This window comes from Coenobita brevimanus, chromosome 56 (assembly GCF_032717465.1).
Source record: "Coenobita brevimanus isolate Jiangsu-jjx chromosome 56, ASM3271746v2, whole genome shotgun sequence".
In the NCBI taxonomy this organism is placed as follows: Eukaryota; Metazoa; Arthropoda; class Malacostraca; order Decapoda; family Coenobitidae; genus Coenobita; species Coenobita brevimanus.
Genome location: NC_137009.1, coordinates 15,541,747 through 15,550,066, shown reverse-complemented (window position 1 = coordinate 15,550,066; position 8,320 = coordinate 15,541,747). Strand labels below are relative to the sequence as shown.

General features: G+C 40.7%; 1 non-coding gene across 1 annotated transcript; it reads right to left on the bottom strand.

The window, feature by feature from the left end:
* Window positions 1–6,380: 6,380 nt before the first annotated feature.
* On the bottom strand, window positions 6,381–6,499 carry LOC145401835 (5S ribosomal RNA). The gene has a single exon (XR_013897676.1). It is a non-coding gene; the product is annotated as a 5S ribosomal RNA (ribosomal RNA).
* Window positions 6,500–8,320: the final 1,821 nt, after the last annotated feature.

The window sequence follows — 8,320 nt, the reverse complement described above, 5'->3', positions numbered from 1 at the left end:
GAGATGTCAAGTGCAATGGCAAAACTTTCGCCCAAGTCCCAAAAAGGAGGATGACCAGGAATCCGAAAGGAAGGTGAGATGATTGCCAGTGGACCTTCCCTTCCAGAACCCATACCGGCGATTAAAAAGAAAGTTGTGATGGCAAAAGCGTGTCAGTTTTCTTTTTGTTAAGAACAGATTCAAAAACTTTTGAAATACAAGTTCTGGAAGAATAGATGCAGAAGTGAAGTTTAGAATAAATGAAGTAGGAAAGGTGCTGGGAGGAATGAAAAAAGTGTTTAAATGTCGTTCGCTTAGAATGGATGTAAAGAGAAGGCTGTATGAGGGTGTTGTGGTACCGACTGCGTTATATGGGGCTGAAACATGGAATATGGGTGTAGCAGAGAGGAAAAGTTTGAATGTAATGGAGATGAGATGTCTGAGGAGTATGTGTGGAGTGACGCGTATGGATCGAGTGCGAAATGATGAAGTGCGAAGGAGAACTGGAGTTGTTCGGGAGATGGCTGGTAGAGTTGAGCAGAGGGTGTTGCAATGGTTTGGGCATATGGAGAGAATGGATAATGAGCGATTGGTGAAAAAGATAACTAGATCTGATGTGAGAGGTGTAAGACTGAGAGGAAGACCACGAATAGGATGGATGGACAGTGTGAAGAGAGCGCTGGATGCGAGAGGGATGTCCGTTGAGCAAGGAAGAGTGGCTGTGCGTGACAGAAATAAATGGAGAGAAATTGTGAATGAATAAGTGATGACGCAGCCCTGAGGGGATATTCTCCCGCATTTGGTCTGATCAGCTAGTCAGGTCAGGTGCGGGTAAGGGGATGGGTCTGTTATGATGTGGCAGGGGTAAACCAGTTCTGCTGTCGGGCCCTGCTGTGGATGTCACTGCTTGCATTGCGCAGTTGACCCTTGTGCGGTGTGATGCGGTGAGGATCTGTCCGTTCTCCCCTTTGGGGCTAAGATGCGAATGAATGTGTTTGAATGGATGAGTAAATGGAGAGTGAGTCGTCCTGTCTCGGCTACCTCCCTTTCCTTGGGGGAAGCAGCCTAGGTATATAGATAGATAGATAGAAGTTCTGTAAGCATCTGGGTGAATTAGAGGGCTGTAATTGGTCACCCATCTTTCGGACTGGCCGAATGAGAGCACACTTCCAGCAAGGATAGATAGAAGCCTACAGAGAAAGGCGAAAGAATTTATCTTGGAAGGGTGTAAGCACAGAAGCACAGTTCATGAGGACAACAGGAGGGACCCCATCAGGCCTTTATGCCTTGTTAGTGTTGAGTCCAATTAAGGAAGAGAGTACATAAACTGAAGAAATTTTAATGTCAATCCTGGCGAAGTCAGTGGGTTTAAGTGCCGCAGGAACAGCACCGGAATCGTCTATTGTGAAACTGAGGGAGTGTGAGGAAAGATTTTTTTTTTTTTTTTTTTTCAGTAGAAAAAACACTACAAAAGGAACGAGGAGGGCAGGGGGATGATGTACAAATGTTAGAAATGTTTTTGGCAAGGGGCCAGATGAAGGAATGATCTGAATCAGAGAGTTCAGAGGATTTAGCACGAATGAAATTATTCTTAGCAGAGCAAAGACCTGACTTAGGATGGTTTTGGGCAGAGATATAAAAGAGACGAGATTCAGGGATGGGTTGGCTTGCGCACCTTTTGTAGGCCCTCCCCTTGCTGTGAACAGCATTAGAACAAGCGTGATAAGTTTTTTTTTTTTTTTTTTATTAGGCATAGGATTACAAGAAAGAATGTATGATTCCATGCCCGAGAGAATAACCTCCGAAATAAGCGAGGCACGCTCGGATTGTTCTTGGCCATGGAATCAATAATTATTCCTGTGAAAATTTAAAATGTACTACAGGAGGGCCTCTGAATCTGCAACTGTAAAATGTCACAGCCACCACTTCTCATTACATTTTCATAATTTGTATTTAAGTAATGATTTAAGTCGTTAACTTAAAATTATCAACTTAAACCCAAATAGCAATCCCCCTACATTCCTCCGATGTGTTATGCATCTTGGTGGCATTTTTTGTCATGTTCACTTGTTCCACACAACACTGTTTTCCTTTAACAAGTGCTAAATACGGCCCATACAGCTTCCTATAGCTTAGGACCTCACCATGTCTAAATCCGGCCATGGTCAGGCGAGTTCCATAATCGCTGATGATTTTCACTGAATACTAGAGCAGCGTTTTTGTCGTCCAAGCTGACGGATCGGATTCGAAGCCATCTTTGGTGAAACAAAGCTGCGCCATTTTTGTCAGCCAAAGTGATACGAAACCGGTCCAAGCGCTTGTCATTGAAACCAAGACCGTCGTCGTATCTCATCCAAGCGTGGTCGGGAGCAGTCTTGGTGTAGCTTGGGGAAAGTGAGATTGGCCAACAAGGGCACGTAAATTATATCATGAAATTAGCACGATGCACATAAAACTAGAGTACAGGTGGCTAATATTAACGACATATAAAGCCAGATCAGTACATATAAAGTCATATTCGTCAGAAGATCTTCTTCGGCGAACCCCTGTTTACTTTGCGATCGGCATATAATTTTTCGGTTCAAAGTCCTGGCTGGATTCATTAACATGTTCGTAATTCAAGGTGCTTGAGCAAGATCTGGCACCGCAGATTACGCACTCCTGTGGCGCCATATCTCTCATCAGAGTTTGGCATTCACTAAGATTTTTTACGGCACCGTACCCCAGTCGTTAAGTTGTATGTGCCTTAAATCGGACGTCATTAGCTGATTTCTGCTAAGCCAATGACAGAGAATCTTACAAGTGAGGCTTTGTCATGATCAACCAATCACGGAACGAACCCTCATTTCAGCTGTTTGTCTCCCTAATGTAAACACAAGCGCAGTGGGGAGAGCATGCAAAACACACAAAACACAGTTCTCAACCCAACAGAAGGAAGTGACATCAGAAACTAACTAGATATGAGTTCTTTTAGCGAAATATATAGTGAATATAAAAACTCCAAATCCAGCAGAACAAAACGAGAAACGTCCTAACCTTTCAAGTGACGAACTCTCAGTGTTATTTCTTTCCTAGCCGTTTCTTTAGCGCGCAATCTTACCATACCCAGTGGATTTTTGCTATCATATAGTGTATGCTATTATGTGTTTTATTGTGTGCAAATGAGTATTACCGAGTCTTGCTGAGGATACTGAAAGGGGGATTTCGTTTCCCAGCTTCCCAACTGGATGCTGGGTTAGGTTAGGTTAGGCTGGGTTGGGTTGGGTTGGGTTAGGTTAGGTTAAGTTAGGTTAGGGTAGATTAAATTATTAGGTATGGTTAAGGTAGGTTAGGTTAGGTTTAGTTAAACACTTACAGTAGGCTGTTTCCTTCCACAATTACTAATATTTCCGATCATATCGTCATAGTCATATTATGGTTATTATTCATTTGCACATCAAATGAGGCCTCAAAACACTCAGATGAACTAAAAAAAAAAAAAAAAAACAGGAAACGACAATAAAGGAAATGGAAATATTTATCCTTTTAGTTTTGATTTTGTGGTAGGTGGTGGCGACCATCATCCATTCACTTGATGTAGTGCTGCCTACTTCCTTAGCTTTTACCATTCTTTTTCTGTGCCTGCCCTCCTCTCTTCCTATTTCTCCTACGGTATCTTTCCTGTCACTTCTTATTGCTTTTCTTTCCTTTACAGGTGGCTCTACATTGAGTGACAAGCCAAATGGTTTCCTGTAAGCCAAGAAACCATTTACAATGCTGGGTGGTAACCATATAACCAAACCATACGTGCTTCCTACGTGTCAACAAGTGGGTTGGTGGAGGGTTGGTGGCCCTCCCTGTAAAACAACTAACTCAGTGTCAAATGGCCACCCTTTACGGGATTATGGTGTCTGGCAATAGATAGATAGATAGATAGTTTTGATCAATGAAGTCTCCAAAACAAAACAAAAATTTTTTCCTCACTAGACAAACATTACAAAGAAAGCAAAGATGCTAGCATGGGAGACTATTACCTATAGGGTAAATAGTGTTAGCAGAGTGAAAAGGGAGAGCAATGAAGTAAGGAAGAAATTTCGTGATTTCAGATCACAAGTTAAGGGGAAGGCAGCCAAAGCAATGAGGCAGGCAAAGAAAACTTTAGGTATTAGAAAAAAAAAAATGCATATTTCTGTTGTTTGTTACATAGTGCCTGTGAGGATGTAAGGTTCTAACTTACCATATCAAACAAACCTAACTAATTCATGAGGCGTTACTGGTAGAGGTAGGGTTTGATTATAACACATTGGTTAGCTTGTTCATAAGTCAAAAAATAAGAAGTCATTTCATTTTTTTGGGGGGAGGGAGGTAGGTGGGTTATGTTTTTGGCATTAATGATTACGAATCATTTGGTATTATAAGCAATTACCTTGGAAAAACTTCCTATACCCCAAAGGATAAAATTGATCCCATCAATGAGTAACAATTTTGCTTTGGTCTAATGTTGAGCATGCATATTGTTAAAGAAGTCATTGTCTTCATATAAGCTTAATCACCTGATTATATCAAACCGTCATTGTTTGGCACACCCATTATCAAGCCATGAGTTGCAGAAAGTCTTATTTCATGTCGTGGAAACCAATAATACCGTTGCAAATGCTCATCAGGCACATGGAGACGGTCTAATGGGTCTCTAAACCTTCTTTCTCGACGTAAATGTCGGTGAGCTAAATACATAGCCACAAGCTCCATCGCTGTACAGTAAACATCAGCAGCTAACTGCCCAAGCGGCCCCAGTGGAGGCTTTCCCGGTGGCATGTTTATTTTTGACACATTCGCATTACCTTGCAAAGAAATAAGTATTGCCAGAGTTCTTAGCAGCACTAAAAACGATTATGGCACATCTTTTATCTTTCTGTCTGTTCAATTTCTTCTTTTACTACGTTGATTAGAAGTGAAGAGGGACAAAGGCAAACGATGGGCCGAGAGGTTGCATACTTGATAAACACACTGACTGCGGGTTGTGATGTAGATTAAGGTATGTCCCCCAAGCGCTTAACTTCAGGCACCAGATCTTGGTGCAAGATGGCGGCGCCCATGCTTAATGAATGACTGATTCTGCCCCAGCACTGTATGTTTAGGCACCGTTAGGAGATGCGGAGCCTTAAATGCTTAGTGAATCCATTCACTAAGCATGGGCGCCGCCATCTTGCACCAAGATCTGGCGCCTGAAGTTAAGTGCTTGGGGGACATACCTTAATCTACATCACAACCCGGAGTCAGTGTGTTTATCAAGTATGCAATCTCTCGGCCTATCGTTTGCCTTTGTCCCTCTTCACTTCTGATCAACGTCGTAAAAGAAGAAATTGAACAGACAGTAAGATCAAGGATGTGCCATAATCGTTTTTAGTGCTGCTAAGAACTCTGGCAATACTTATTTCTTTGCAAGGTAATACGAATGTGTCAAAAATAAACATGCCACCGGGAAAGCCTCCACTGGGGCCGCTTGGGCAGTCAGTTGCTAATGTTTACTGTACAGCGATGGAGCTTGTGGCTATGTATTTAGCTCAGAGTCATTTACGTCGAGAGAGAAGGTTCAGAGATCCATTAGACCCTCTCCATGTGTCTGATGAGCATTTGCAACGGTATTATTGGTTTCCACGACATGAAATCAGACTTTTGGCAGTTCATGGGTTGATAATGGATGTGCTAAACAAAGACGGTTTGACATACTGAGGTGATTAAACTTTTAGGAAGACAATAACTTTATTTCAGACATGGCAGTGGAATTAAGGTGTTAAATAAACCTAACAAACAATACCTAAACAAAGCCAATGCGAAGCAAACCATTTCATGCATCAATATACTGGATAAGGTAACAAGGAAAATCAAAAGGAATGGCTTCTTTAACAATATGAATGCTCAACATTAGACCAAAGCAAAATTATTACTGATTTATGGGCTCAATTTTATGCTTTGGGATATAGGAAGTTAAGGTAATTGCTTACAATACCAAATTATTCTTAGTCATTAATGCCAAAAGCATAACCCACCTTCCTCCCCCCAAAAAAATGAAATGACTTCTTAGTTTTAGACTTTAATGATCAGGCTAACCAGAGTGTTATAATCAAACCCTACCTCTACCAGTAACGCCTCATGAATGGGTTAGGTTTGTTTGATATGGTAAGTTAGAACAAACAGCTTACATCCTCACAGGCACTATGTAACTAAAAATAGAAATATGCTTTTTTTTTTTTTATACCTAAAGTTTTCATTGCCTTGGCTGTCTTCCCCTTAACTTGTGATTTTTCATTCATTCATTGCCAGACGCCATGTATCCCAAACGGGGTGGTCAAGGGCTTAGAGTTAATTGTTTTACAGGGAGGGGCACTAATCCTCCACCAACCCCACTTGACACGTAGGGATGCCAACAGCATCTGGTGTTCCCAGGCGGTCACCCATCCAAGTACTAACCAGACCCAACGTTGCTTAACTTCGCTGATCAGACGGGAAGCGGTATACTCAACGTGGTATGGCCGTTGGCTTGGGATTTGAAATCACGAAATTTCTTCTTCACTTCATTGCTCTACCGTTTCACCCTCCTAACACTATTCACCCTATAGGTAATAGTTTCCCATGCTAGCGTCTTTGCTTTCTTTGTAATGTTTGTGTCTAATGAGGAAAAAAAAAATGTCTTGGAGAATTCATTAATCAAACTAAGAGGGGTAAATATTTCCTTTATTGTCGTTTCCAATTTTTTTTTTGTGTGTTTTCCATTTTATATATATATATATATATATATATATATATATATATATATATATATATATATATTAGTTCTGAGTGTTTTGAGGCCTCATTTGATGTGCAAATGAATAATAACCATAATATGACTATGACGATATGATCGGAAATATTAGTAAATGTGGAAAGAAACTGCCTACTCTAAGTGTTTAACTAAACCTAACCTAACCTACCTTAACCATACCTAATAATTTAATCTACCCTAACCTAACTTAACCTAACTCACCCAACCCAGCCTACTGTAACCTAACCCAGCACCCAGTTGGGAAGTTAGGAAACGAAATCCTCCTTTCAGTATGTTGAGCAAGATTCGGTAATATTCATTTGCACACAATAAAACACATACAGGCATACACTATATGATAGCAAAAATCCACTGGGTATGGTAAGATTGCGCGCTAAAGAAACGGCTGGTAAAGGAAAGAAATACCACTGAAAGTTCGTCACTTGAAAGGTTAGGACGCTTCTCGTTTTGTTCTGTTGGACTTGGAGTTTTTATTTCCACCATATATTTTGCTAAAAGAACTTATGTTGAGTTAGTTTCTGATGTCACTTCCTTCTGTTGGGTTGAGGACTGTGTTTTGCGTTGTGCATGCTCTCCCCTCTGCTATTGTGTTTACAATAGGGAGACAAACAGCTGAAATGAGGGTTCGCTCCATGATTGGTTGATCATGACAAAGCCTCACTTGTAAGATTCTGTCATTGGGTGAGCAGAAATCAGCAGATTCTAGCCGATTTAAGGCACGTACAACTTACGACTGGGATACGGCGCCGTAAATAATTTTAGTGAATACCAAACTCTGGTGAGAGATACGGCGCCACAGGAGTGCGTAATCTGAGGTGCCAGATCTTGCTCAGGCACCTGAAATTACGACCATGTTAGTGAATCCAGCCCCTGGACTGTGTCTGCGGACAGAAACCAAGCGCCCCAAGATGCTCTTTGAATCGCAAGCTCCAGCTTGGACGACAAAAACACGGCTTAGGATTGGTACACTTTAACTGCCAGTAATGTTAGAGGAAGGTTTCTGTATTTTAACGGAAAAGGTATTGCGACCAGGCACAGTAAAGTTTTGAAAAAAAAAAAAAAAAAAAAAGTGAAGAATGAAGCAGGAATGAATATGAAATAATGATAAGTTTTCACTCCACTGTAATGATTCTTAAACAATATTCCAAGAAGGCATTGCAAAAGTGGTGAGGATTTGTTGGAATGCCCTTCAAAACAGTAGTTCTTAACTTTCTTCAGCGTCCTTACCTCTTGTAATTTCATTATATTTTTCCGTACCCCCTGTCAAAAATAATAAAATCACATTACCACAATTTATCTATAAAGTTTCTTTTTTTCTGTTTTTGTGACAGCCAAAACAGAAAGAATGAGGCGAAATGCATCAACGTCACAATTATGGTTAATAATTTGAATTTATTGTTTTATGAAAACGACAAACATTACGCGTAGTGTTTCTTGAAAATATACTGTCTAATGATAGATTAGTATAAAATAAACTTTTGAAGTACATCCATACTATAGAGTGACAGTCGCGATTGTAAGTGCTGTCTCAGATGC